General features: G+C 45.5%; 65 non-coding genes across 65 annotated transcripts; all 65 read right to left on the bottom strand.

Moving 5' to 3' along the window:
* Nucleotides 1-66: 66 nt before the first annotated feature.
* Nucleotides 67-185, bottom strand: LOC131268114 (5S ribosomal RNA). Its single transcript, XR_009178676.1, has one exon. It is a non-coding gene; the product is annotated as a 5S ribosomal RNA (ribosomal RNA).
* Nucleotides 186-397: 212 nt separating this feature from the next.
* On the bottom strand, nucleotides 398-516 carry LOC131268115 (5S ribosomal RNA). The gene has a single exon (XR_009178677.1). It is a non-coding gene; the product is annotated as a 5S ribosomal RNA (ribosomal RNA).
* A 213-nt stretch (nucleotides 517-729) lies between these two features.
* LOC131268116 (5S ribosomal RNA) lies at nucleotides 730-848 on the bottom strand. Its single transcript, XR_009178678.1, has one exon. It is a non-coding gene; the product is annotated as a 5S ribosomal RNA (ribosomal RNA).
* Nucleotides 849-1060: 212 nt separating this feature from the next.
* LOC131268117 (5S ribosomal RNA) lies at nucleotides 1061-1179 on the bottom strand. The gene has a single exon (XR_009178679.1). It is a non-coding gene; the product is annotated as a 5S ribosomal RNA (ribosomal RNA).
* Nucleotides 1180-1391: 212 nt separating this feature from the next.
* Nucleotides 1392-1510, bottom strand: LOC131268118 (5S ribosomal RNA). The gene has a single exon (XR_009178680.1). It is a non-coding gene; the product is annotated as a 5S ribosomal RNA (ribosomal RNA).
* A 212-nt stretch (nucleotides 1511-1722) lies between these two features.
* LOC131268119 (5S ribosomal RNA) lies at nucleotides 1723-1841 on the bottom strand. Its single transcript, XR_009178681.1, has one exon. It is a non-coding gene; the product is annotated as a 5S ribosomal RNA (ribosomal RNA).
* Nucleotides 1842-2053: 212 nt separating this feature from the next.
* LOC131268121 (5S ribosomal RNA) lies at nucleotides 2054-2172 on the bottom strand. The gene has a single exon (XR_009178682.1). It is a non-coding gene; the product is annotated as a 5S ribosomal RNA (ribosomal RNA).
* A 211-nt stretch (nucleotides 2173-2383) lies between these two features.
* LOC131267865 (5S ribosomal RNA) lies at nucleotides 2384-2503 on the bottom strand. The gene has a single exon (XR_009178443.1). It is a non-coding gene; the product is annotated as a 5S ribosomal RNA (ribosomal RNA).
* Nucleotides 2504-2716: 213 nt separating this feature from the next.
* On the bottom strand, nucleotides 2717-2835 carry LOC131268122 (5S ribosomal RNA). The gene has a single exon (XR_009178683.1). It is a non-coding gene; the product is annotated as a 5S ribosomal RNA (ribosomal RNA).
* Nucleotides 2836-3047: 212 nt separating this feature from the next.
* LOC131268124 (5S ribosomal RNA) lies at nucleotides 3048-3166 on the bottom strand. The gene has a single exon (XR_009178685.1). It is a non-coding gene; the product is annotated as a 5S ribosomal RNA (ribosomal RNA).
* Nucleotides 3167-3379: 213 nt separating this feature from the next.
* On the bottom strand, nucleotides 3380-3498 carry LOC131268125 (5S ribosomal RNA). Its single transcript, XR_009178686.1, has one exon. It is a non-coding gene; the product is annotated as a 5S ribosomal RNA (ribosomal RNA).
* A 212-nt stretch (nucleotides 3499-3710) lies between these two features.
* LOC131268127 (5S ribosomal RNA) lies at nucleotides 3711-3829 on the bottom strand. Its single transcript, XR_009178687.1, has one exon. It is a non-coding gene; the product is annotated as a 5S ribosomal RNA (ribosomal RNA).
* A 212-nt stretch (nucleotides 3830-4041) lies between these two features.
* On the bottom strand, nucleotides 4042-4160 carry LOC131268128 (5S ribosomal RNA). The gene has a single exon (XR_009178688.1). It is a non-coding gene; the product is annotated as a 5S ribosomal RNA (ribosomal RNA).
* A 212-nt stretch (nucleotides 4161-4372) lies between these two features.
* On the bottom strand, nucleotides 4373-4491 carry LOC131268129 (5S ribosomal RNA). The gene has a single exon (XR_009178689.1). It is a non-coding gene; the product is annotated as a 5S ribosomal RNA (ribosomal RNA).
* Nucleotides 4492-4703: 212 nt separating this feature from the next.
* Nucleotides 4704-4822, bottom strand: LOC131268130 (5S ribosomal RNA). The gene has a single exon (XR_009178690.1). It is a non-coding gene; the product is annotated as a 5S ribosomal RNA (ribosomal RNA).
* A 212-nt stretch (nucleotides 4823-5034) lies between these two features.
* LOC131268131 (5S ribosomal RNA) lies at nucleotides 5035-5153 on the bottom strand. Its single transcript, XR_009178691.1, has one exon. It is a non-coding gene; the product is annotated as a 5S ribosomal RNA (ribosomal RNA).
* A 212-nt stretch (nucleotides 5154-5365) lies between these two features.
* Nucleotides 5366-5487, bottom strand: LOC131267872 (5S ribosomal RNA). Its single transcript, XR_009178450.1, has one exon. It is a non-coding gene; the product is annotated as a 5S ribosomal RNA (ribosomal RNA).
* A 212-nt stretch (nucleotides 5488-5699) lies between these two features.
* LOC131268132 (5S ribosomal RNA) lies at nucleotides 5700-5818 on the bottom strand. Its single transcript, XR_009178692.1, has one exon. It is a non-coding gene; the product is annotated as a 5S ribosomal RNA (ribosomal RNA).
* A 213-nt stretch (nucleotides 5819-6031) lies between these two features.
* LOC131268133 (5S ribosomal RNA) lies at nucleotides 6032-6150 on the bottom strand. Its single transcript, XR_009178693.1, has one exon. It is a non-coding gene; the product is annotated as a 5S ribosomal RNA (ribosomal RNA).
* Nucleotides 6151-6362: 212 nt separating this feature from the next.
* LOC131268134 (5S ribosomal RNA) lies at nucleotides 6363-6481 on the bottom strand. The gene has a single exon (XR_009178694.1). It is a non-coding gene; the product is annotated as a 5S ribosomal RNA (ribosomal RNA).
* Nucleotides 6482-6694: 213 nt separating this feature from the next.
* LOC131268136 (5S ribosomal RNA) lies at nucleotides 6695-6813 on the bottom strand. Its single transcript, XR_009178696.1, has one exon. It is a non-coding gene; the product is annotated as a 5S ribosomal RNA (ribosomal RNA).
* A 212-nt stretch (nucleotides 6814-7025) lies between these two features.
* On the bottom strand, nucleotides 7026-7144 carry LOC131268138 (5S ribosomal RNA). Its single transcript, XR_009178697.1, has one exon. It is a non-coding gene; the product is annotated as a 5S ribosomal RNA (ribosomal RNA).
* Nucleotides 7145-7357: 213 nt separating this feature from the next.
* LOC131268139 (5S ribosomal RNA) lies at nucleotides 7358-7476 on the bottom strand. Its single transcript, XR_009178698.1, has one exon. It is a non-coding gene; the product is annotated as a 5S ribosomal RNA (ribosomal RNA).
* A 212-nt stretch (nucleotides 7477-7688) lies between these two features.
* LOC131268140 (5S ribosomal RNA) lies at nucleotides 7689-7807 on the bottom strand. The gene has a single exon (XR_009178699.1). It is a non-coding gene; the product is annotated as a 5S ribosomal RNA (ribosomal RNA).
* Nucleotides 7808-8019: 212 nt separating this feature from the next.
* On the bottom strand, nucleotides 8020-8138 carry LOC131268141 (5S ribosomal RNA). Its single transcript, XR_009178700.1, has one exon. It is a non-coding gene; the product is annotated as a 5S ribosomal RNA (ribosomal RNA).
* Nucleotides 8139-8350: 212 nt separating this feature from the next.
* LOC131268143 (5S ribosomal RNA) lies at nucleotides 8351-8469 on the bottom strand. Its single transcript, XR_009178702.1, has one exon. It is a non-coding gene; the product is annotated as a 5S ribosomal RNA (ribosomal RNA).
* A 213-nt stretch (nucleotides 8470-8682) lies between these two features.
* On the bottom strand, nucleotides 8683-8801 carry LOC131267846 (5S ribosomal RNA). The gene has a single exon (XR_009178425.1). It is a non-coding gene; the product is annotated as a 5S ribosomal RNA (ribosomal RNA).
* A 213-nt stretch (nucleotides 8802-9014) lies between these two features.
* LOC131267887 (5S ribosomal RNA) lies at nucleotides 9015-9135 on the bottom strand. The gene has a single exon (XR_009178464.1). It is a non-coding gene; the product is annotated as a 5S ribosomal RNA (ribosomal RNA).
* Nucleotides 9136-9347: 212 nt separating this feature from the next.
* Nucleotides 9348-9466, bottom strand: LOC131268144 (5S ribosomal RNA). The gene has a single exon (XR_009178703.1). It is a non-coding gene; the product is annotated as a 5S ribosomal RNA (ribosomal RNA).
* Nucleotides 9467-9678: 212 nt separating this feature from the next.
* Nucleotides 9679-9800, bottom strand: LOC131267892 (5S ribosomal RNA). The gene has a single exon (XR_009178469.1). It is a non-coding gene; the product is annotated as a 5S ribosomal RNA (ribosomal RNA).
* Nucleotides 9801-10013: 213 nt separating this feature from the next.
* Nucleotides 10014-10132, bottom strand: LOC131268145 (5S ribosomal RNA). Its single transcript, XR_009178704.1, has one exon. It is a non-coding gene; the product is annotated as a 5S ribosomal RNA (ribosomal RNA).
* A 212-nt stretch (nucleotides 10133-10344) lies between these two features.
* Nucleotides 10345-10466, bottom strand: LOC131267873 (5S ribosomal RNA). Its single transcript, XR_009178451.1, has one exon. It is a non-coding gene; the product is annotated as a 5S ribosomal RNA (ribosomal RNA).
* A 212-nt stretch (nucleotides 10467-10678) lies between these two features.
* Nucleotides 10679-10797, bottom strand: LOC131268146 (5S ribosomal RNA). The gene has a single exon (XR_009178705.1). It is a non-coding gene; the product is annotated as a 5S ribosomal RNA (ribosomal RNA).
* Nucleotides 10798-11009: 212 nt separating this feature from the next.
* Nucleotides 11010-11131, bottom strand: LOC131267874 (5S ribosomal RNA). The gene has a single exon (XR_009178452.1). It is a non-coding gene; the product is annotated as a 5S ribosomal RNA (ribosomal RNA).
* A 212-nt stretch (nucleotides 11132-11343) lies between these two features.
* LOC131268147 (5S ribosomal RNA) lies at nucleotides 11344-11462 on the bottom strand. Its single transcript, XR_009178706.1, has one exon. It is a non-coding gene; the product is annotated as a 5S ribosomal RNA (ribosomal RNA).
* A 213-nt stretch (nucleotides 11463-11675) lies between these two features.
* LOC131267847 (5S ribosomal RNA) lies at nucleotides 11676-11794 on the bottom strand. The gene has a single exon (XR_009178426.1). It is a non-coding gene; the product is annotated as a 5S ribosomal RNA (ribosomal RNA).
* Nucleotides 11795-12007: 213 nt separating this feature from the next.
* On the bottom strand, nucleotides 12008-12128 carry LOC131267889 (5S ribosomal RNA). Its single transcript, XR_009178466.1, has one exon. It is a non-coding gene; the product is annotated as a 5S ribosomal RNA (ribosomal RNA).
* Nucleotides 12129-12340: 212 nt separating this feature from the next.
* Nucleotides 12341-12459, bottom strand: LOC131268149 (5S ribosomal RNA). Its single transcript, XR_009178708.1, has one exon. It is a non-coding gene; the product is annotated as a 5S ribosomal RNA (ribosomal RNA).
* Nucleotides 12460-12671: 212 nt separating this feature from the next.
* On the bottom strand, nucleotides 12672-12790 carry LOC131268150 (5S ribosomal RNA). The gene has a single exon (XR_009178709.1). It is a non-coding gene; the product is annotated as a 5S ribosomal RNA (ribosomal RNA).
* A 213-nt stretch (nucleotides 12791-13003) lies between these two features.
* Nucleotides 13004-13122, bottom strand: LOC131268151 (5S ribosomal RNA). Its single transcript, XR_009178710.1, has one exon. It is a non-coding gene; the product is annotated as a 5S ribosomal RNA (ribosomal RNA).
* A 212-nt stretch (nucleotides 13123-13334) lies between these two features.
* Nucleotides 13335-13456, bottom strand: LOC131267875 (5S ribosomal RNA). Its single transcript, XR_009178453.1, has one exon. It is a non-coding gene; the product is annotated as a 5S ribosomal RNA (ribosomal RNA).
* A 212-nt stretch (nucleotides 13457-13668) lies between these two features.
* On the bottom strand, nucleotides 13669-13787 carry LOC131268152 (5S ribosomal RNA). The gene has a single exon (XR_009178711.1). It is a non-coding gene; the product is annotated as a 5S ribosomal RNA (ribosomal RNA).
* A 213-nt stretch (nucleotides 13788-14000) lies between these two features.
* On the bottom strand, nucleotides 14001-14119 carry LOC131268154 (5S ribosomal RNA). Its single transcript, XR_009178712.1, has one exon. It is a non-coding gene; the product is annotated as a 5S ribosomal RNA (ribosomal RNA).
* A 212-nt stretch (nucleotides 14120-14331) lies between these two features.
* Nucleotides 14332-14450, bottom strand: LOC131268155 (5S ribosomal RNA). Its single transcript, XR_009178713.1, has one exon. It is a non-coding gene; the product is annotated as a 5S ribosomal RNA (ribosomal RNA).
* A 213-nt stretch (nucleotides 14451-14663) lies between these two features.
* LOC131268156 (5S ribosomal RNA) lies at nucleotides 14664-14782 on the bottom strand. Its single transcript, XR_009178714.1, has one exon. It is a non-coding gene; the product is annotated as a 5S ribosomal RNA (ribosomal RNA).
* A 212-nt stretch (nucleotides 14783-14994) lies between these two features.
* Nucleotides 14995-15113, bottom strand: LOC131268157 (5S ribosomal RNA). Its single transcript, XR_009178715.1, has one exon. It is a non-coding gene; the product is annotated as a 5S ribosomal RNA (ribosomal RNA).
* A 213-nt stretch (nucleotides 15114-15326) lies between these two features.
* LOC131268158 (5S ribosomal RNA) lies at nucleotides 15327-15445 on the bottom strand. Its single transcript, XR_009178716.1, has one exon. It is a non-coding gene; the product is annotated as a 5S ribosomal RNA (ribosomal RNA).
* A 212-nt stretch (nucleotides 15446-15657) lies between these two features.
* Nucleotides 15658-15776, bottom strand: LOC131268159 (5S ribosomal RNA). Its single transcript, XR_009178717.1, has one exon. It is a non-coding gene; the product is annotated as a 5S ribosomal RNA (ribosomal RNA).
* Nucleotides 15777-15988: 212 nt separating this feature from the next.
* LOC131268161 (5S ribosomal RNA) lies at nucleotides 15989-16107 on the bottom strand. Its single transcript, XR_009178719.1, has one exon. It is a non-coding gene; the product is annotated as a 5S ribosomal RNA (ribosomal RNA).
* A 212-nt stretch (nucleotides 16108-16319) lies between these two features.
* On the bottom strand, nucleotides 16320-16438 carry LOC131268162 (5S ribosomal RNA). The gene has a single exon (XR_009178720.1). It is a non-coding gene; the product is annotated as a 5S ribosomal RNA (ribosomal RNA).
* A 213-nt stretch (nucleotides 16439-16651) lies between these two features.
* Nucleotides 16652-16770, bottom strand: LOC131268163 (5S ribosomal RNA). The gene has a single exon (XR_009178721.1). It is a non-coding gene; the product is annotated as a 5S ribosomal RNA (ribosomal RNA).
* A 213-nt stretch (nucleotides 16771-16983) lies between these two features.
* On the bottom strand, nucleotides 16984-17104 carry LOC131267890 (5S ribosomal RNA). The gene has a single exon (XR_009178467.1). It is a non-coding gene; the product is annotated as a 5S ribosomal RNA (ribosomal RNA).
* A 212-nt stretch (nucleotides 17105-17316) lies between these two features.
* Nucleotides 17317-17435, bottom strand: LOC131268164 (5S ribosomal RNA). The gene has a single exon (XR_009178722.1). It is a non-coding gene; the product is annotated as a 5S ribosomal RNA (ribosomal RNA).
* A 212-nt stretch (nucleotides 17436-17647) lies between these two features.
* On the bottom strand, nucleotides 17648-17769 carry LOC131267893 (5S ribosomal RNA). The gene has a single exon (XR_009178470.1). It is a non-coding gene; the product is annotated as a 5S ribosomal RNA (ribosomal RNA).
* A 212-nt stretch (nucleotides 17770-17981) lies between these two features.
* Nucleotides 17982-18100, bottom strand: LOC131268165 (5S ribosomal RNA). The gene has a single exon (XR_009178723.1). It is a non-coding gene; the product is annotated as a 5S ribosomal RNA (ribosomal RNA).
* Nucleotides 18101-18313: 213 nt separating this feature from the next.
* LOC131268166 (5S ribosomal RNA) lies at nucleotides 18314-18432 on the bottom strand. The gene has a single exon (XR_009178724.1). It is a non-coding gene; the product is annotated as a 5S ribosomal RNA (ribosomal RNA).
* A 212-nt stretch (nucleotides 18433-18644) lies between these two features.
* Nucleotides 18645-18763, bottom strand: LOC131267838 (5S ribosomal RNA). Its single transcript, XR_009178417.1, has one exon. It is a non-coding gene; the product is annotated as a 5S ribosomal RNA (ribosomal RNA).
* A 212-nt stretch (nucleotides 18764-18975) lies between these two features.
* Nucleotides 18976-19094, bottom strand: LOC131268167 (5S ribosomal RNA). The gene has a single exon (XR_009178725.1). It is a non-coding gene; the product is annotated as a 5S ribosomal RNA (ribosomal RNA).
* A 212-nt stretch (nucleotides 19095-19306) lies between these two features.
* LOC131268168 (5S ribosomal RNA) lies at nucleotides 19307-19425 on the bottom strand. Its single transcript, XR_009178726.1, has one exon. It is a non-coding gene; the product is annotated as a 5S ribosomal RNA (ribosomal RNA).
* Nucleotides 19426-19637: 212 nt separating this feature from the next.
* LOC131268170 (5S ribosomal RNA) lies at nucleotides 19638-19756 on the bottom strand. The gene has a single exon (XR_009178727.1). It is a non-coding gene; the product is annotated as a 5S ribosomal RNA (ribosomal RNA).
* Nucleotides 19757-19968: 212 nt separating this feature from the next.
* LOC131268171 (5S ribosomal RNA) lies at nucleotides 19969-20087 on the bottom strand. The gene has a single exon (XR_009178728.1). It is a non-coding gene; the product is annotated as a 5S ribosomal RNA (ribosomal RNA).
* Nucleotides 20088-20299: 212 nt separating this feature from the next.
* LOC131268173 (5S ribosomal RNA) lies at nucleotides 20300-20418 on the bottom strand. The gene has a single exon (XR_009178730.1). It is a non-coding gene; the product is annotated as a 5S ribosomal RNA (ribosomal RNA).
* A 212-nt stretch (nucleotides 20419-20630) lies between these two features.
* Nucleotides 20631-20749, bottom strand: LOC131268174 (5S ribosomal RNA). Its single transcript, XR_009178731.1, has one exon. It is a non-coding gene; the product is annotated as a 5S ribosomal RNA (ribosomal RNA).
* A 212-nt stretch (nucleotides 20750-20961) lies between these two features.
* On the bottom strand, nucleotides 20962-21082 carry LOC131267884 (5S ribosomal RNA). Its single transcript, XR_009178461.1, has one exon. It is a non-coding gene; the product is annotated as a 5S ribosomal RNA (ribosomal RNA).
* A 212-nt stretch (nucleotides 21083-21294) lies between these two features.
* Nucleotides 21295-21413, bottom strand: LOC131268175 (5S ribosomal RNA). The gene has a single exon (XR_009178732.1). It is a non-coding gene; the product is annotated as a 5S ribosomal RNA (ribosomal RNA).
* Between the last annotated feature and the right edge of the window lie 10 nt (nucleotides 21414-21423).

Here is a 21423-nt window from a genome sequence, read left to right on the forward strand (position 1 = left end):
ACGAGAGGAAGAATATTATTCCCACACACACGCACACAACCAAACGGCGTGTAAAAAGTTTGAGGATGCCAACGACACATGGCGTTCCCAAGTGGTCACCCACCTAAGTACTAACCATGCCCGATGTTGCTTAACTTCGGTGATCGGACGAGAACCGGTGTTTTCAACATGGTATGGTCGTTGACAAGTATGCTCCTGCTATGTACGCAACATAAACGCCGTCGAAGGAGGCTGGACGGAGCTAAAAATAGAACATTCTCACAATGTTCAGTTCTTCCAACAACAAGGTGAAAAGGACTCATTTAATGAAATTACTTTTTGTTTCCCTTCCACGAGAGGAACAATATTATTCCCACACACACGCATTCAACCAAACGGCGTGTAAAAAGTTTGAGGATGCCAACGACACATGGCGTTCCCAAGTGGTCACCCACCTAAGTACTAACCATGCCCGATGTTGCTTAACTTCGGTGATCGGACGAGAACCGGTGTTTTCAACATGGTATGGTCGTTGACAAGTATGCTCCTGCTATGTCCGCAACATAAGCGCCGTCGAAGGAGGCTGGACGGAGCTAAAAATAGAACATTCTCACAATGTTCAGTTCTTCCAACAACAAGGTGAAAAGGACACATCGACTGAAATTACTTTTTGTTTCCCTTCCAAGAGAGGAACAATATTATTCCCACACACACGCATTCAACCAAACGGTGTGTAAAAAAGTTTGAGGATGCCAACGACACATGGCGTTCCCAAGTGGTCACCCACCTAAGTACTAACCATGCCCGATGTTGCTTAACTTCGGTGATCGGACGAGAACCGGTGTTTTCAACATGGTATGGTCGTTGACAAGTATGCTCCTGCTATGTCCGCAACATAAGCGCCGTCGAAGGAGGCTGCCAGGAGCTAAAAATAGAACATTCTCACAATGTTCAGTTCTTCTAACAACAAGGTGAAAAGGACTCATTTAATGAAATTACTTTTTGTTTCCCTTCCACGAGAGGAACAATATTATTCCCACACACACGCATTCAACCAAACGGCGTGTAAAAAGTTTGAGGATGCCAACGACACATGGCGTTCCCAAGTGGTCACCCACCTAAGTACTAACCATGCCCGATGTTGCTTAACTTCGGTGATCGGACGAGAACCGGTGTTTTCAACATGGTATGGTCGTTGACAAGTATGCTCCTGCTATGTCCGCAACATAAGCGTCGTCGAAGGAGGCTGGACGGAGCTAAAAATAGAACATTCTCACAATGTTCAGTTCTTCCAACAACAAGGTGAAAAGGACTCATTTAATGAAATTACTTTTTGTTTCCCTTCCACGAGAGGAACAATATTATTCCCACACACACGCACACAACCAAACGGCGTGTAAAAAGTTTGAGGATGCCAACGACACATGGCGTTCCCAAGTGGTCACCCACCTAAGTACTAACCATGCCCGATGTTGCTTAACTTCGGTGATCGGACGAGAACCGGTGTTTTCAACATGGTATGGTCGTTGACAAGTATGCTCCTGCTATGTCCGCAACATAAGCGCCGTCGAAGGAGGCTGGACGGAGCTAAAAATAGAACATTCTCACAATGTTCAGTTCTTCCAACAACAAGGTGAAAAGGACTCATTGAATGTAATTTCTTTTTGTTTCCCTTCCACGAGAGGAAGAATATTATTCCCACACACACGCACACAACCAAACGGCGTGTAAAAAGTTTGAGGATGCCAACGACACATGGCGTTCCCAAGTGGTCACCCACCTAAGTACTAACCATGCCCGATGTTGCTTAACTTCGGTGATCGGACGAGAACCGGTGTTTTCAACATGGTATGGTCGTTGACAAGTATGCTCCTGCTATGTCCGCAACATAAGCGCCGTAGAAGGAGGCTGGACGGAGCTAAAAATAGAACATTCTCACAATGTTCAGTTCTTCCAACAACAAGGTGAAAAGGACTCATTGAATGTAATTTCTTTTTGTTTCCCTTCCACGAGAGGAAGAATATTATTCCCACACACACGCACACAACCAAACGGCGTGTAAAAAGTTTGAGGATGCCAACGACACATGGCGTTCCCAAGTGGTCACCCACCTAAGTACTAACCATGCCCGATGTTGCTTAACTTCGGTGATCGGACGAGAACCGGTGTTTTCAACATGGTATGGTCGTTGACAAGTATGCTCCTGCTATGTCCGCAACATAAGCGCCGTCGAAGGAGGCTGGACGGAGCTAAAAATAGAACATTCTCACAATGTTCAGTTCTTCCAACAACAAGGTGAAAAGGACTCATTTAATGAAATTACTTTTTGTTTCCCTTCCACGAGAGGAAGAATATTATTCCCACACACACGCACACAACCAAACGGCGTGTAAAAATTTGAGGATGCCAACGACACATGGCGTTCCCAAAGTGGTCACCCACCTAAGTACTAACCATGCCCGATGTTGCTTAACTTCGGTGATCGGACGAGAACCGGTGTTTTCAACATGGTATGGTCGTTGACAAGTATGCTCCTGCTATGTCCGCAACATAAGCGCCGGCGAAGGAGGCTGGACGGAGCTAAAAATAGAACATTCTCACAATGTTCAGTTCTTCCAACAACAAGGTGAAAAGGACACATCGAATGAAATTACTTTTTGTTTCCCTTCCAAGAGAGGAACAATATTATTCCCACACACACGCATTCAACCAAACGGTGTGTAAAAAAGTTTGAGGATGCCAACGACACATGGCGTTCCCAAGTGGTCACCCACCTAAGTACTAACCATGCCCGATGTTGCTTAACTTCGGTGATCGGACGAGAACCGGTGTTTTCAACATGGTATGGTCGTTGACAAGTATGCTCCTGCTATGTCCGCAACATAAGCGCCGTCGAAGGAGGCTGGACGGAGCTAAAAATAGAACATTCTCACAATGTTCAGTTCTTCCAACAACAAGGTGAAAAGGACTCATTGAATGTAATTTCTTTTTGTTTCCCTTCCACGAGAGGAAGAATATTATTCCCACACACACGCACACAACCAAACGGCGTGTAAAAAGTTTGAGGATGCCAACGACACATGGCGTTCCCAAGTGGTCACCCACCTAAGTACTAACCATGCCCGATGTTGCTTAACTTCGGTGATCGGACGAGAACCGGTGTTTTCAACATGGTATGGTCGTTGACAAGTATGCTCCTGCTATGTCCGCAACATAAGCGTCGTCGAAGGAGGCTGGACGGAGCTAAAAATAGAACATTCTCACAATGTTCAGTTCTTCCAACAACAAGGTGAAAAGGACACATCGAATGAAATTACTTTTTGTTTCCCTTCCACGAGAGGAACAATATTATTCCCACACACACGCATTCAACCAAACGGTGTGTAAAAAAGTTTGAGGATGCCAACGACACATGGCGTTCCCAAGTGGTCACCCACCTAAGTACTAACCATGCCCGATGTTGCTTAACTTCGGTGATCGGACGAGAACCGGTGTTTTCAACATGGTATGGTCGTTGACAAGTATGCTCCTGCTATGTCCGCAAGATAAGCGCCGTCGAAGGAGGCTGGACGCAGCTAAAAATAGAACATTCTCACAATGGCCAGTTCTTCCAACAACAAGGTGAAAAGGACTCATTGAATGAAATTTCTTCTTGTTTCCCTTCCACGAGAGGAAGAATATTATTCCCACACACACGCATACAACCAAACGGCGTGTAAAAAGTTTGAGGATGCCAACGACACATGGCGTTCCCAAGTGGTCACCCACCTAAGTACTAACCATGCCCGATGTTGCTTAACTTCGGTGATCGGACGAGAACCGGTGTTTTCAACATGGTATGGTCGTTGACAAGTATGCTCCTGCTATGTCCGCAACATAAGCGCCGTCGAAGGAGGCTGGACGGAGCTAAAAATAGAACATTCTCACAATGTTCAGTTCTTCCAACAACAAGGTGAAAAGGACTCATTTAATGAAATTTCTTTTTGTTTCCCTTCCACGAGAGGAAGAATATTATTCCCACACACACGCACACAACCAAACGGCGTGTAAAAAGTTTGAGGATGCCAACGACACATGGCGTTCCCAAGTGGTCACCCACCTAAGTACTAACCATGCCCGATGTTGCTTAACTTCGGTGATCGGACGAGAACCGGTGTTTTCAACATGGTATGGTCGTTGACAAGTATGCTCCTGCTATGTCCGCAACATAAGCGCCGTCGAAGGAGGCTGGACGGAGCTAAAAATAGAACATTCTCACAATGTTCAGTTCTTCCAACAACAAGGTGAAAAGGACTCATTTAATGAAATTACTTTTTGTTTCCCTTCCACGAGAGGAACAATATTATTCCCACACACACGCATTCAACCAAACGGCGTGTAAAAAGTTTGAGGATGCCAACGACACATGGCGTTCCCAAGTGGTCACCCACCTAAGTACTAACCATGCCCGATGTTGCTTAACTTCGGTGATCGGACGAGAACCGGTGTTTTCAACATGGTATGGTCGTTGACAAGTATGCTCCTGCTATGTCCGCAACATAAGCGCCGTCGAAGGAGGCTGGACGGAGCTAAAAATAGAACATTCTCACAATGTTCAGTTCTTCCAACAACAAGGTGAAAAGGACTCATTTAATGAAATTACTTTTTGTTTCCCTTCCACGAGAGGAACAATATTATTCCCACACACACGCATTCAACCAAACGGCGTGTAAAAAGTTTGAGGATGCCAACGACACATGGCGTTCCCAAGTGGTCACCCACCTAAGTACTAACCATGCCCGATGTTGCTTAACTTCGGTGATCGGACGAGAACCGGTGTTTTCAACATGGTATGGTCGTTGACAAGTATGCTCCTGCTATGTCCGCAACATAAGCGCCGTCGAAGGAGGCTGGACGGAGCTAAAAATAGAACATTCTCACAATGTTCAGTTCTTCCAACAACAAGGTGAAAAGCACTCATTTAATGAAATTACTTTTTGTTTCCCTTCCACGAGAGGAAGAATATTATTCCCACACACACGCATTCAACCAAACGGCGTGTAAAAAGTTTGAGGATGCCAACGACACATGGCGTTCCCAAGTGGTCACCCACCTAAGTACTAACCATGCCCGATGTTGCTTAACTTCGGTGATCGGACGAGAACCGGTGTTTTCAACATGGTATGGTCGTTGACAAGTATGCTCCTGCTATGTCCGCAACATAAGCGCCGTCGAAGGAGGCTGGACGGAGCTAAAAATAGAACATTCTCACAATGTTCAGTTCTTCCAACAACAAGGTGAAAAGGACACATCGAATGAAATTACTTTTTGTTTCCCTTCCACGAGAGGAACAATATTATTCCCACACACACGCACACAACCAAACGGCGTGTAAAAAGTTCGAGGATGCCAACGACACATGGCGTTCCCAAGTGGTCACCCACCTAAGTACTACTAACCATGCCCGATGTTGCTTAACTTCGGTGATCGGACGAGAACCGGTGTTTTCAACATGGTATGGTCGTTGACAAGTATGCTCCTGCTATGTCCGCAACATAAGCGCCGTCGAAGGAGGCTGGACGGAGCTAAAAATAGAACATTCTCACAATGTTCAGTTCTTCCAACAACAAGGTGAAAAGCACTCATTTAATGAAATTACTTTTTGTTTCCCTTCCACGAGAGGAAGAATATTATTCCCACACACACGCATTCAACCAAACGGCGTGTAAAAAGTTTGAGGATGCCAACGACACATGGCGTTCCCAAGTGGTCACCCACCTAAGTACTAACCATGCCCGATGTTGCTTAACTTCGGTGATCGGACGAGAACCGGTGTTTTCAACATGGTATGGTCGTTGACAAGTATGCTCCTGCTATGTCCGCAACATAAGCGCCGTCGAAGGAGGCTGGACGGAGCTAAAAATAGAACATTCTCACAATGTTCAGTTCTTCCAACAACAAGGTGAAAAGGACACATCGACTGAAATTACTTTTTGTTTCCCTTCCAAGAGAGGAACAATATTATTCCCACACACACGCATTCAACCAAACGGTGTGTAAAAAAGTTTGAGGATGCCAACGACACATGGCGTTCCCAAGTGGTCACCCACCTAAGTACTAACCATGCCCGATGTTGCTTAACTTCGGTGATCGGACGAGAACCGGTGTTTTCAACATGGTATGGTCGTTGACAAGTATGCTCCTGCTATGTCCGCAACATAAGCGCCGTCGAAGGAGGCTGCCAGGAGCTAAAAATAGAACATTCTCACAATGTTCAGTTCTTCCAACAACAAGGTGAAAAGGACTCATTTAATGAAATTTCTTTTTGTTTCCCTTCCACGAGAGGAAGAATATTATTCCCACACACACGCACACAACCAAACGGCGTGTAAAAAGTTTGAGGATGCCAACGACACATGGCGTTCCCAAGTGGTCACCCACCTAAGTACTAACCATGCCCGATGTTGCTTAACTTCGGTGATCGGACGAGAACCGGTGTTTTCAACATGGTATGGTCGTTGACAAGTATGCTCCTGCTATGTCCGCAACATAAGCGCCGTCGAAGGAGGCTGCCAGGAGCTAAAAATAGAACATTCTCACAATGTTCAGTTCTTCCAACAACAAGGTGAAAAGGACACATCGACTGAAATTACTTTTTGTTTCCCTTCCAAGAGAGGAACAATATTATTCCCACACACACGCATTCAACCAAACGGTGTGTAAAAAAGTTTGAGGATGCCAACGACACATGGCGTTCCCAAGTGGTCACCCACCTAAGTACTAACCATGCCCGATGTTGCTTAACTTCGGTGATCGGACGAGAACCGGTGTTTTCAACATGGTATGGTCGTTGACAAGTATGCTCCTGCTATGTCCGCAACATAAGCGCCGTCGAAGGAGGCTGCCAGGAGCTAAAAATAGAACATTCTCACAATGTTCAGTTCTTCCAACAACAAGGTGAAAAGGACTCATTTAATGAAATTTCTTTTTGTTTCCCTTCCACGAGAGGAAGAATATTATTCCCACACACACGCACACAACCAAACGGCGTGTAAAAAGTTTGAGGATGCCAACGACACATGGCGTTCCCAAGTGGTCACCCACCTAAGTACTAACCATGCCCGATGTTGCTTAACTTCGGTGATCGGACGAGAACCGGTGTTTTCAACATGGTATGGTCGTTGACAAGTATGCTCCTGCTATGTCCGCAACATAAGCGCCGTCGAAGGAGGCTGGACGGAGCTAAAAATAGAACATTCTCACAATGTTCAGTTCTTCCAACAACAAGGTGAAAAGGACACATCGACTGAAATTACTTTTTGTTTCCCTTCCAAGAGAGGAACAATATTATTCCCACACACACGCATTCAACCAAACGGTGTGTAAAAAAGTTTGAGGATGCCAACGACACATGGCGTTCCCAAGTGGTCACCCACCTAAGTACTAACCATGCCCGATGTTGCTTAACTTCGGTGATCGGACGAGAACCGGTGTTTTCAACATGGTATGGTCGTTGACAAGTATGCTCCTGCTATGTCCGCAACATAAGCGCCGTCGAAGGAGGCTGCCAGGAGCTAAAAATAGAACATTCTCACAATGTTCAGTTCTTCCAACAACAAGGTGAAAAGGACTCATTTAATGAAATTTCTTTTTGTTTCCCTTCCACGAGAGGAAGAATATTATTCCCACACACACGCACACAACCAAACGGCGTGTAAAAAGTTTGAGGATGCCAACGACACATGGCGTTCCCAAGTGGTCACCCACCTAAGTACTAACCATGCCCGATGTTGCTTAACTTCGGTGATCGGACGAGAACCGGTGTTTTCAACATGGTATGGTCGTTGACAAGTATGCTCCTGCTATGTCCGCAACATAAGCGCCGTCGAAGGAGGCTGGACGGAGCTAAAAATAGAACATTCTCACAATGTTCAGTTCTTCCAACAACAAGGTGAAAAGGACTCATTGAATGTAATTTCTTTTTGTTTCCCTTCCACGAGAGGAACAATATTATTCCCACACACACGCATTCAACCAAACGGCGTGTAAAAAGTTTGAGGATGCCAACGACACATGGCGTTCCCAAGTGGTCACCCACCTAAGTACTAACCATGCCCGATGTTGCTTAACTTCGGTGATCGGACGAGAACCGGTGTTTTCAACATGGTATGGTCGTTGACAAGTATGCTCCTGCTATGTCCGCAACATAAGCGTCGTCGAAGGAGGCTGGACGGAGCTAAAAATAGAACATTCTCACAATGTTCAGTTCTTCCAACAACAAGGTGAAAAGGACTCATTTAATGAAATTACTTTTTGTTTCCCTTCCACGAGAGGAAGAATATTATTCCCACACACACGCACACAACCAAACGGCGTGTAAAAAGTTTGAGGATGCCAACGACACATGGCGTTCCCAAGTGGTCACCCACCTAAGTACTAACCATGCCCGATGTTGCTTAACTTCGGTGATCGGACGAGAACCGGTGTTTTCAACATGGTATGGTCGTTGACAAGTATGCTCCTGCTATGTCCGCAACATAAGCGCCGTCGAAGGAGGCTGGACGGAGCTAAAAATAGAACATTCTCACAATGTTCAGTTCTTCCAACAACAAGGTGAAAAGGACACATCGAATGAAATTACTTTTTGTTTCCCTTCCAAGAGAGGAACAATATTATTCCCACACACACGCATTCAACCAAACGGTGTGTAAAAAAGTTTGAGGATGCCAACGACACATGGCGTTCCCAAGTGGTCACCCACCTAAATACTAACCATGCCCGATGTTGCTTAACTTCGGTGATCGGACGAGAACCGGTGTTTTCAACATGGTATGGTCGTTGACAAGTATGCTCCTGCTATGTCCGCAACATAAGCGCCGTCGAAGGAGGCTGGACGGAGCTAAAAATAGAACATTCTCACAATGTTCAGTTCTTCCAACAACAAGGTGAAAAGGACTCATTTAATGAAACTACTTTTTGTTTCCCTTCCAAGAGAGGAACAATATTATTCCCACACACACGCATTCAACCAAACGGTGTGTAAAAAAGTTTGAGGATGCCAACACGACACATGGCGTTCCCAAGTGGTCACCCACCTAAGTACTAACCATGCCCGATGTTGCTTAACTTCGGTGATCGGACGAGAACCGGTGTTTTCAACATGGTATGGTCGTTGACAAGTATGCTCCTGCTATGTCCGCAACATAAGCGCCGTCGAAGGAGGCTACCAGGAGCTAAAAATAGAACATTCTCACAATGTTCAGTTCTTCCAACAACAAGGTGAAAAGGACTCATTTAATGAAATTTCTTTTTGTTTCCCTTCCACGAGAGGAAGAATATTATTCCCACACACACGCATTCAACCAAACGGCGTGTAAAAAGTTTGAGGATGCCAACGACACATGGCGTTCCCAAGTGGTCACCCACCTAAGTACTAACCATGCCCGATGTTGCTTAACTTCGGTGATCGGACGAGAACCGGTGTTTTCAACATGGTATGGTCGTTGACAAGTATGCTCCTGCTATGTCCGCAACATAAGCGCCGTCGAAGGAGGCTGCCAGGAGCTAAAAATAGAACATTCTCACAATGTTCAGTTCTTCTAACAACAAGGTGAAAAGGACTCATTTAATGAAATTACTTTTTGTTTCCCTTCCACGAGAGGAACAATATTATTCCCACACACACGCATTCAACCAAACGGCGTGTAAAAAGTTTGAGGATGCCAACGACACATGGCGTTCCCAAGTGGTCACCCCCCACCTAAGTACTAACCATGCCCGATGTTGCTTAACTTCGGTGATCGGACGAGAACCGGTGTTTTCAACATGGTATGGTCGTTGACAAGTATGCTCCTGCTATGTCCGCAACATAAGCGTCGTCGAAGGAGGCTGGACGGAGCTAAAAATAGAACATTCTCACAATGTTCAGTTCTTCCAACAACAAGGTGAAAAGGACTCATTTAATGAAATTACTTTTTGTTTCCCTTCCACGAGAGGAAGAATATTATTCCCACACACACGCATTCAACCAAACGGTGTGTAAAAAAGTTTGAGGATGCCAACGACACATGGCGTTCCCAAGTGGTCACCCACCTAAGTACTAACCATGCCCGATGTTGCTTAACTTCGGTGATCGGACGAGAACCGGTGTTTTCAACATGGTATGGTCGTTGACAAGTATGCTCCTGCTATGTCCGCAACATAAGCGCCGTCGAAGGAGGCTGGACGGAGCTAAAAATAGAACATTCTCACAATGTTCAGTTCTTCCAACAACAAGGTGAAAAGGACACATCGAATGAAATTACTTTTTGTTTCCCTTCCACGAGAGGAACAATATTATTCCCACACACACGCACACAACCAAACGGCGTGTAAAAAGTTCGAGGATGCCAACGACACATGGCGTTCCCAAGTGGTCACCCACCTAAGTACTACTAACCATGCCCGATGTTGCTTAACTTCGGTGATCGGACGAGAACCGGTGTTTTCAACATGGTATGGTCGTTGACAAGTATGCTCCTGCTATGTCCGCAACATAAGCGCCGTCGAAGGAGGCTGGACGGAGCTAAAAATAGAACATTCTCACAATGTTCAGTTCTTCCAACAACAAGGTGAAAAGGACTCATTTAATGAAATTTCTTTTTGTTTCCCTTCCACGAGAGGAAGAATATTATTCCCACACACACGCACACAACCAAACGGCGTGTAAAAAGTTTGAGGATGCCAACGACACATGGCGTTCCCAAGTGGTCACCCACCTAAGTACTAACCATGCCCGATGTTGCTTAACTTCGGTGATCGGACGAGAACCGGTGTTTTCAACATGGTATGGTCGTTGACAAGTATGCTCCTGCTATGTCCGCAACATAAGCGCCGTCGAAGGAGGCTGGACGGAGCTAAAAATAGAACATTCTCACAATGTTCAGTTCTTCCAACAACAAGGTGAAAAGGACACATCGAATGAAATTACTTTTTGTTTCCCTTCCACGAGAGGAACAATATTATTCCCACACACACGCACACAACCAAACGGCGTGTAAAAAGTTCGAGGATGCCAACGACACATGGCGTTCCCAAGTGGTCACCCACCTAAGTACTACTAACCATGCCCGATGTTGCTTAACTTCGGTGATCGGACGAGAACCGGTGTTTTCAACATGGTATGGTCGTTGACAAGTATGCTCCTGCTATGTCCGCAACATAAGCGCCGTCGAAGGAGGCTGGACGGAGCTAAAAATAGAACATTCTCACAATGTTCAGTTCTTCCAACAACAAGGTGAAAAGGACTCATTTAATGAAATTTCTTTTTGTTTCCCTTCCACGAGAGGAAGAATATTATTCCCACACACACGCACACAACCAAACGGCGTGTAAAAAGTTTGAGGATGCCAACGACACATGGCGTTCCCAAGTGGTCACCCACCTAAGTACTAACCATGCCCGATGTTGCTTAACTTCGGTGATCGGACGAGAACCGGTGTTTTCAACATGGTATGGTCGTTGACAAGTATGCTCCTGCTATGTCCGCAACATAAGCGCCGTCGAAGGAGGCTGGACGGAGCTAAAAATAGAACATTCTCACAATGTTCAGTTCTTCCAACAACAAGGTGAAAAGGACACATCGAATGAAATTACTTTTTGTTTCCCTTCCAAGAGAGGAACAATATTATTCCCACACACACGCATTCAACCAAACGGTGTGTAAAAAAGTTTGAGGATGCCAACGACACATGGCGTTCCCAAGTGGTCACCCACCTAAATACTAACCATGCCCGATGTTGCTTAACTTCGGTGATCGGACGAGAACCGGTGTTTTCAACATGGTATGGTCGTTGACAAGTATGCTCCTGCTATGTCCGCAACATAAGCGCCGTCGAAGGAGGCTGGACGGAGCTAAAAATAGAACATTCTCACAATGTTCAGTTCTTCCAACAACAAGGTGAAAAGGACTCATTTAATGAAACTACTTTTTGTTTCCCTTCCAAGAGAGGAACAATATTATTCCCACACACACGCATTCAACCAAACGGTGTGTAAAAAAGTTTGAGGATGCCAACACGACACATGGCGTTCCCAAGTGGTCACCCACCTAAGTACTAACCATGCCCGATGTTGCTTAACTTCGGTGATCGGACGAGAACCGGTGTTTTCAACATGGTATGGTCGTTGACAAGTATGCTCCTGCTATGTCCGCAACATAAGCGCCGTCGAAGGAGGCTACCAGGAGCTAAAAATAGAACATTCTCACAATGTTCAGTTCTTCCAACAACAAGGTGAAAAGGACTCATTTAATGAAATTTCTTTTTGTTTCCCTTCCACGAGAGGAAGAATATTATTCCCACACACACGCATTCAACCAAACGGCGTGTAAAAAGTTTGAGGATGCCAACGACACATGGCGTTCCCAAGTGGTCACCCACCTAAGTACTAACCATGCCCGATGTTGCTTAACTTCGGTGATCGGACGAGAACCGGTGTTTTCAACATGGTATGGTCGTTGACAAGTATGCTCCTGCTATGTCCGCAACATAAGCGCCGTCGAAGGAGGCTGCCAGGAGCTAAAAATAGAACATTCTCACAATGTTCAGTTCTTCTAACAACAAGGTGAAAAGGACTCATTGAATGTAATTTCTTTTTGTTTCCCTTCCACGAGAGGAACAATATTATTCCCACACACACGCACACAACCAAACGGCGTGTAAAAAGTTTGAGGATGCCAACGACACATGGCGTTCCCAAGTGGTCACCCACCTAAGTACTAACCATGCCCGATGTTGCTTAACTTCGGTGATCGGACGAGAACCGGTGTTTTCAACATGGTATGGTCGTTGACAAGTATGCTCCTGCTATGTCCGCAACATAAGCGCCGGCGAAGGAGGCTGGACGGAGCTAAAAATAGAACATTCTCACAATGTTCAGTTCTTCCAACAACAAGGTGAAAAGGACACATCGAATGAAATTACTTTTTGTTTCCCTTCCAAGAGAGGAACAATATTATTCCCACACACACGCATTCAACCAAACGGTGTGTAAAAAAGTTTGAGGATGCCAACGACACATGGCGTTCCCAAGTGGTCACCCACCTAAGTACTAACCATGCCCGATGTTGCTTAACTTCGGTGATCGGACGAGAACCGGTGTTTTCAACATGGTATGGTCGTTGACAAGTATGCTCCTGCTATGTCCGCAACATAAGCGCCGTCGAAGGAGGCTGGACGGAGCTAAAAATAGAACATTCTCACAATGTTCAGTTCTTCCAACAACAAGGTGAAAAGGACACATCGAATGAAATTACTTTTTGTTTCCCTTCCACGAGAGGAACAATATTATTCCCACACACACGCACACAACCAAACGGCGTGTAAAAAGTTCGAGGATGCCAACGACACATGGCGTTCCCAAGTGGTCACCCACCTAAGTACTACTAACCATGCCCGATGTTGCTTAACTTCGGTGATCGGACGAGAACCGGTGTTTTCAACATGGTATGGTCGTTGACAAGTATGCTCCTGCTATGTCCGCAACATAAGCGCCGTCGAAGGAGGCTGGACGGAGCTAAAAATAGAACATTCTCACAATGTTCAGTTCTTCCAACAACAAGGTGAAAAGCACTCATTTAATGAAATTACTTTTTGTTTCCCTTCCACGAGAGGAAGAATATTATTCCCACACACACGCATTCAACCAAACGGCGTGTAAAAAGTTTGAGGATGCCAACGACACATGGCGTTCCCAAGTGGTCACCCACCTAAGTACTAACCATGCCCGATGTTGCTTAACTTCGGTGATCGGACGAGAACCGGTGTTTTCAACATGGTATGGTCGTTGACAAGTATGCTCCTGCTATGTCCGCAACATAAGCGCCGTCGAAGGAGGCTGGACGGAGCTAAAAATAGAACATTCTCACAATGTTCAGTTCTTCCAACAACAAGGTGAAAAGGACACATCGACTGAAATTACTTTTTGTTTCCCTTCCAAGAGAGGAACAATATTATTCCCACACACACGCATTCAACCAAACGGTGTGTAAAAAAGTTTGAGGATGCCAACGACACATGGCGTTCCCAAGTGGTCACCCACCTAAGTACTAACCATGCCCGATGTTGCTTAACTTCGGTGATCGGACGAGAACCGGTGTTTTCAACATGGTATGGTCGTTGACAAGTATGCTCCTGCTATGTCCGCAACATAAGCGCCGTCGAAGGAGGCTGCCAGGAGCTAAAAATAGAACATTCTCACAATGTTCAGTTCTTCCAACAACAAGGTGAAAAGGACTCATTTAATGAAATTTCTTTTTGTTTCCCTTCCACGAGAGGAAGAATATTATTCCCACACACACGCACACAACCAAACGGCGTGTAAAAAGTTTGAGGATGCCAACGACACATGGCGTTCCCAAGTGGTCACCCACCTAAGTACTAACCATGCCCGATGTTGCTTAACTTCGGTGATCGGACGAGAACCGGTGTTTTCAACATGGTATGGTCGTTGACAAGTATGCTCCTGCTATGTCCGCAACATAAGCGCCGTCGAAGGAGGCTGCCAGGAGCTAAAAATAGAACATTCTCACAATGTTCAGTTCTTCCAACAACAAGGTGAAAAGGACACATCGACTGAAATTACTTTTTGTTTCCCTTCCAAGAGAGGAACAATATTATTCCCACACACACGCATTCAACCAAACGGTGTGTAAAAAAGTTTGAGGATGCCAACGACACATGGCGTTCCCAAGTGGTCACCCACCTAAGTACTAACCATGCCCGATGTTGCTTAACTTCGGTGATCGGACGAGAACCGGTGTTTTCAACATGGTATGGTCGTTGACAAGTATGCTCCTGCTATGTCCGCAACATAAGCGCCGTCGAAGGAGGCTGCCAGGAGCTAAAAATAGAACATTCTCACAATGTTCAGTTCTTCCAACAACAAGGTGAAAAGGACTCATTTAATGAAATTTCTTTTTGTTTCCCTTCCACGAGAGGAAGAATATTATTCCCACACACACGCACACAACCAAACGGCGTGTAAAAAGTTTGAGGATGCCAACGACACATGGCGTTCCCAAGTGGTCACCCACCTAAGTACTAACCATGCCCGATGTTGCTTAACTTCGGTGATCGGACGAGAACCGGTGTTTTCAACATGGTATGGTCGTTGACAAGTATGCTCCTGCTATGTCCGCAACATAAGCGCCGTCGAAGGAGGCTGGACGGAGCTAAAAATAGAACATTCTCACAATGTTCAGTTCTTCCAACAACAAGGTGAAAAGGACACATCGACTGAAATTACTTTTTGTTTCCCTTCCAAGAGAGGAACAATATTATTCCCACACACACGCATTCAACCAAACGGTGTGTAAAAAAGTTTGAGGATGCCAACGACACATGGCGTTCCCAAGTGGTCACCCACCTAAGTACTAACCATGCCCGATGTTGCTTAACTTCGGTGATCGGACGAGAACCGGTGTTTTCAACATGGTATGGTCGTTGACAAGTATGCTCCTGCTATGTCCGCAACATAAGCGCCGTCGAAGGAGGCTGCCAGGAGCTAAAAATAGAACATTCTCACAATGTTCAGTTCTTCCAACAACAAGGTGAAAAGGACTCATTTAATGAAATTTCTTTTTGTTTCCCTTCCACGAGAGGAAGAATATTATTCCCACACACACGCACACAACCAAACGGCGTGTAAAAAGTTTGAGGATGCCAACGACACATGGCGTTCCCAAGTGGTCACCCACCTAAGTACTAACCATGCCCGATGTTGCTTAACTTCGGTGATCGGACGAGAACCGGTGTTTTCAACATGGTATGGTCGTTGACAAGTATGCTCCTGCTATGTCCGCAACATAAGCGCCGTCGAAGGAGGCTGGACGGAGCTAAAAATAGAACATTCTCACAATGTTCAGTTCTTCCAACAACAAGGTGAAAAGGACTCATTGAATGTAATTTCTTTTTGTTTCCCTTCCACGAGAGGAACAATATTATTCCCACACACACGCATTCAACCAAACGGCGTGTAAAAAGTTTGAGGATGCCAACGACACATGGCGTTCCCAAGTGGTCACCCACCTAAGTACTAACCATGCCCGATGTTGCTTAACTTCGGTGATCGGACGAGAACCGGTGTTTTCAACATGGTATGGTCGTTGACAAGTATGCTCCTGCTATGTCCGCAACATAAGCGTCGTCGAAGGAGGCTGGACGGAGCTAAAAATAGAACATTCTCACAATGTTCAGTTCTTCCAACAACAAGGTGAAAAGGACTCATTTAATGAAATTACTTTTTGTTTCCCTTCCACGAGAGGAAGAATATTATTCCCACACACACGCACACAACCAAACGGCGTGTAAAAAGTTTGAGGATGCCAACGACACATGGCGTTCCCAAGTGGTCACCCACCTAAGTACTAACCATGCCCGATGTTGCTTAACTTCGGTGATCGGACGAGAACCGGTGTTTTCAACATGGTATGGTCGTTGACAAGTATGCTCCTGCTATGTCCGCAACATAAGCGCCGTCGAAGGAGGCTGGACGGAGCTAAAAATAGAACATTCTCACAATGTTCAGTTCTTCCAACAACAAGGTGAAAAGGACACATCGAATGAAATTACTTTTTGTTTCCCTTCCAAGAGAGGAACAATATTATTCCCACACACACGCATTCAACCAAACGGTGTGTAAAAAAGTTTGAGGATGCCAACGACACATGGCGTTCCCAAGTGGTCACCCACCTAAGTACTAACCATGCCCGATGTTGCTTAACTTCGGTGATCGGACGAGAACCGGTGTTTTCAACATGGTATGGTCGTTGACAAGTATGCTCCTGCTATGTCCGCAACATAAGCGCCGTCGAAGGAGGCTGGACGGAGCTAAAAATAGAACATTCTCACAATGTTCAGTTCTTCCAACAACAAGGTGAAAAGGACTCATTTAATGAAACTACTTTTTGTTTCCCTTCCAAGAGAGGAACAATATTATTCCCACACACACGCATTCAACCAAACGGTGTGTAAAAAAGTTTGAGGATGCCAACACGACACATGGCGTTCCCAAGTGGTCACCCACCTAAGTACTAACCATGCCCGATGTTGCTTAACTTCGGTGATCGGACGAGAACCGGTGTTTTCAACATGGTATGGTCGTTGACAAGTATGCTCCTGCTATGTCCGCAACATAAGCGCCGTCGAAGGAGGCTACCAGGAGCTAAAAATAGAACATTCTCACAATGTTCAGTTCTTCCAACAACAAGGTGAAAAGGACTCATTTAATGAAATTTCTTTTTGTTTCCCTTCCACGAGAGGAAGAATATTATTCCCACACACACGCATTCAACCAAACGGCGTGTAAAAAGTTTGAGGATGCCAACGACACATGGCGTTCCCAAGTGGTCACCCACCTAAGTACTAACCATGCCCGATGTTGCTTAACTTCGGTGATCGGACGAGAACCGGTGTTTTCAACATGGTATGGTCGTTGACAAGTATGCTCCTGCTATGTCCGCAACATAAGCGCCGTCGAAGGAGGCTGCCAGGAGCTAAAAATAGAACATTCTCACAATGTTCAGTTCTTCTAACAACAAGGTGAAAAGGACTCATTTAATGAAATTACTTTTTGTTTCCCTTCCACGAGAGGAACAATATTATTCCCACACACACGCATTCAACCAAACGGCGTGTAAAAAGTTTGAGGATGCCAACGACACATGGCGTTCCCAAGTGGTCACCCCCCACCTAAGTACTAACCATGCCCGATGTTGCTTAACTTCGGTGATCGGACGAGAACCGGTGTTTTCAACATGGTATGGTCGTTGACAAGTATGCTCCTGCTATGTCCGCAACATAAGCGTCGTCGAAGGAGGCTGGACGGAGCTAAAAATAGAACATTCTCACAATGTTCAGTTCTTCCAACAACAAGGTGAAAAGGACTCATTTAATGAAATTACTTTTTGTTTCCCTTCCACGAGAGGAAGAATATTATTCCCACACACACGCACACAACCAAACGGCGTGTAAAAAGTTTGAGGATGCCAACGACACATGGCGTTCCCAAGTGGTCACCCACCTAAGTACTAACCATGCCCGATGTTGCTTAACTTCGGTGATCGGACGAGAACCGGTGTTTTCAACATGGTATGGTCGTTGACAAGTATGCTCCTGCTATGTCCGCAACATAAGCGCCGGCGAAGGAGGCTGGACGGAGCTAAAAATAGAACATTCTCACAATGTTCAGTTCTTCCAACAACAAGGTGAAAAGGACACATCGAATGAAATTACTTTTTGTTTCCCTTCCAAGAGAGGAACAATATTATTCCCACACACACGCATTCAACCAAACGGTGTGTAAAAAAGTTTGAGGATGCCAACGACACATGGCGTTCCCAAGTGGTCACCCACCTAAGTACTAACCATGCCCGATGTTGCTTAACTTCGGTGATCGGACGAGAACCGGTGTTTTCAACATGGTATGGTCGTTGACAAGTATGCTCCTGCTATGTCCGCAACATAATCGCCGTAGAAGGAGGCTGGACGGAGCTAAAAATAGAACATTCTCACAATGTTCAGTTCTTCCAACAACAAGGTGAAAAGGACTCATTTAATGAAATTTCTTTTTGTTTCCCTTCCACGAGAGGAAGAATATTATTCCCACACACACGCATTCAACCAAACGGCGTGTAAAAAGTTTGAGGATGCCAACGACACATGGCGTTCCCAAGTGGTCACCCACCTAAGTACTAACCATGCCCGATGTTGCTTAACTTCGGTGATCGGACGAGAACCGGTGTTTTCAACATGGTATGGTCGTTAACAAGTATGCTCCTGCTATGTCCGCAACATAAGCGCCGTCGAAGGAGACTGGACGGAGCTAAAAATAGAACATTCTCACAATGTTCAGTTCTTCCAACAACAAGGTGAAAAGGACTCATTTAATGAAATTACTTTTTGTTTCCCTTCCACGAGAGGAAGAATATTATTCCCACACACACGCATTCAACCAAACGGCGTGTAAAAAGTTTGAGGATGCCAACGACACATGGCGTTCCCAAGTGGTCACCCACCTAAGTACTAACCATGCCCGATGTTGCTTAACTTCGGTGATCGGACGAGAACCGGTGTTTTCAACATGGTATGGTCGTTGACAAGTATGCTCCTGCTATGTCCGCAACATAAGCGCCGTCGAAGGAGGCTACCAGGAGCTAAAAATAGAACATTCTCACAATGTTCAGTTCTTCCAACAACAAGGTGAAAAGGACTCATTTAATGAAATTTCTTTTTGTTTCCCTTCCACGAGAGGAAGAATATTATTCCCACACACACGCACACAACCAAACGGCGTGTAAAAAGTTTGAGGATGCCAACGACACATGGCGTTCCCAAGTGGTCACCCACCTAAGTACTAACCATGCCCGATGTTGCTTAACTTCGGTGATCGGACGAGAACCGGTGTTTTCAACATGGTATGGTCGTTGACAAGTATGCTCCTGCTATGTCCGCAACATAAGCGCCGTCGAAGGAGGCTGGACGGAGCTAAAAATAGAACATTCTCACAATGTTCAGTTCTTCCAACAACAAGGTGAAAAGGACTCATTTAATGAAATTACTTTTTGTTTCCCTTCCACGAGAGGAACAATATTATTCCCACACACACGCACACAACCAAACGGCGTGTAAAAAGTTTGAGGATGCCAACGACACATGGCGTTCCCAAGTGGTCACCCACCTAAGTACTAACCATGCCCGATGTTGCTTAACTTCGGTGATCGGACGAGAACCGGTGTTTTCAACATGGTATGGTCGTTGACAAGTATGCTCCTGCTATGTCCGCAACATAAGCGCCGTCGAAGGAGGCTGGACGGAGCTAAAAATAGAACATTCTCACAATGTTCAGTTCTTCCAACAACAAGGTGAAAAGGACTCATTGAATGTAATTTCTTTTTGTTTCCCTTCCACGAGAGGAACAATATTATTCCCACACACACGCATTCAACCAAACGGCGTGTAAAAAGTTTGAGGATGCCAACGACACATGGCGTTCCCAAGTGGTCACCCACCTAAGTACTAACCATGCCCGATGTTGCTTAACTTCGGTGATCGGACGAGAACCGGTGTTTTCAACATGGTATGGTCGTTGACAAGTATGCTCCTGCTATGTCCGCAACATAAGCGTCGTCGAAGGAGGCTGGGCGGAGCTAAAAATAGAACATTCTCACAATGGCCATTTCTTCCAACAACAAGGTGAAAAGGACTCATCGATTGAAATTACTTTTTGTTTCCCTTCCTCGAGAGAAACAATATTATTCCCACACACACGCACACAACCAAACGGCGTGTAAAAAGTTTGAGGATGCCAACGACACATGGCGTTCCCAAGTGGTCACCCACCTAAGTACTAACCATGCCCGATGTTGCTTAACTTCGGTGATCGGACGAGAACCGGTGTTTTCAACATGGTATGGTCGTTGACAAGTATGCTCCTGCTATGTCCGCAACATAAGCGTCGTCGAAGGAGGCTGGACGGAGCTAAAAATAGAACATTCTCACAATGTTCAGTTCTTCCAACAACAAGGTGAAAAGGACTCATTTAATGAAATTACTTTTTGTTTCCCTTCCACGAGAGGAACAATATTATTCCCACACACACGCACACAACCAAACGGCGTGTAAAAAGTTTGAGGATGCCAACGACACATGGCGTTCCCAAGTGGTCACCCACCTAAGTACTAACCATGCCCGATGTTGCTTAACTTCGGTGATCGGACGAGAACCGGTGTTTTCAACATGGTATGGTCGTTGACAAGTATGCTCCTGCTATGTCCGCAACATAAGCGCCGTCGAAGGAGGCTGGACGGAGCTAAAAATAGAACATTCTCACAATGTTCAGTTCTTCCAACAACAAGGTGAAAAGGACTCATTTAATGAAATTTCTTTTTGTTTCCCTTCCACGAGAGGAACAATATTATTCCCACACACACGCACACAACCAAACGACGTGTAAAAAGTTTGAGGATGCCAACGACACATGGCGTTCCCAAGTGGTCACCCACCTAAGTACTAACCATATGCCCGATGTTGCTTAACTTCGGTGATCGGACGAGAACCGGTGTTTTCAACATGGTATGGTCGTTGACAAGTATGCTCCTGCTATGTTCGCAACATAACCGTCGTCGAAGGAGGCTGGACGGAGCTAAAAATAGAACATTCTCACAATGTTCAGTTCTTCCAACAACAAGGTGAAAAGGACTCATTTAATGAAATTTCTTTTTGTTTCCCTTCCACGAGAGGAAGAATATTATTCCCACACACACGCACACAACCAAACGGCGTGTAAAAAGTTTGAGGATGCCAACGACACATGGCGTTCCCAAGTGGTCACCCACCTAAGTACTAACCATGCCCGATGTTGCTTAACTTCGGTGATCGGACGAGAACCGGTGTTTTCAACATGGTATGGTCGTTGACAAGTATGCTC

The sequence above is a fragment of the Anopheles coustani genome, chromosome 2 (assembly GCF_943734705.1).
Source record: "Anopheles coustani chromosome 2, idAnoCousDA_361_x.2, whole genome shotgun sequence".
In the NCBI taxonomy this organism is placed as follows: domain Eukaryota; kingdom Metazoa; phylum Arthropoda; class Insecta; order Diptera; family Culicidae; genus Anopheles; species Anopheles coustani.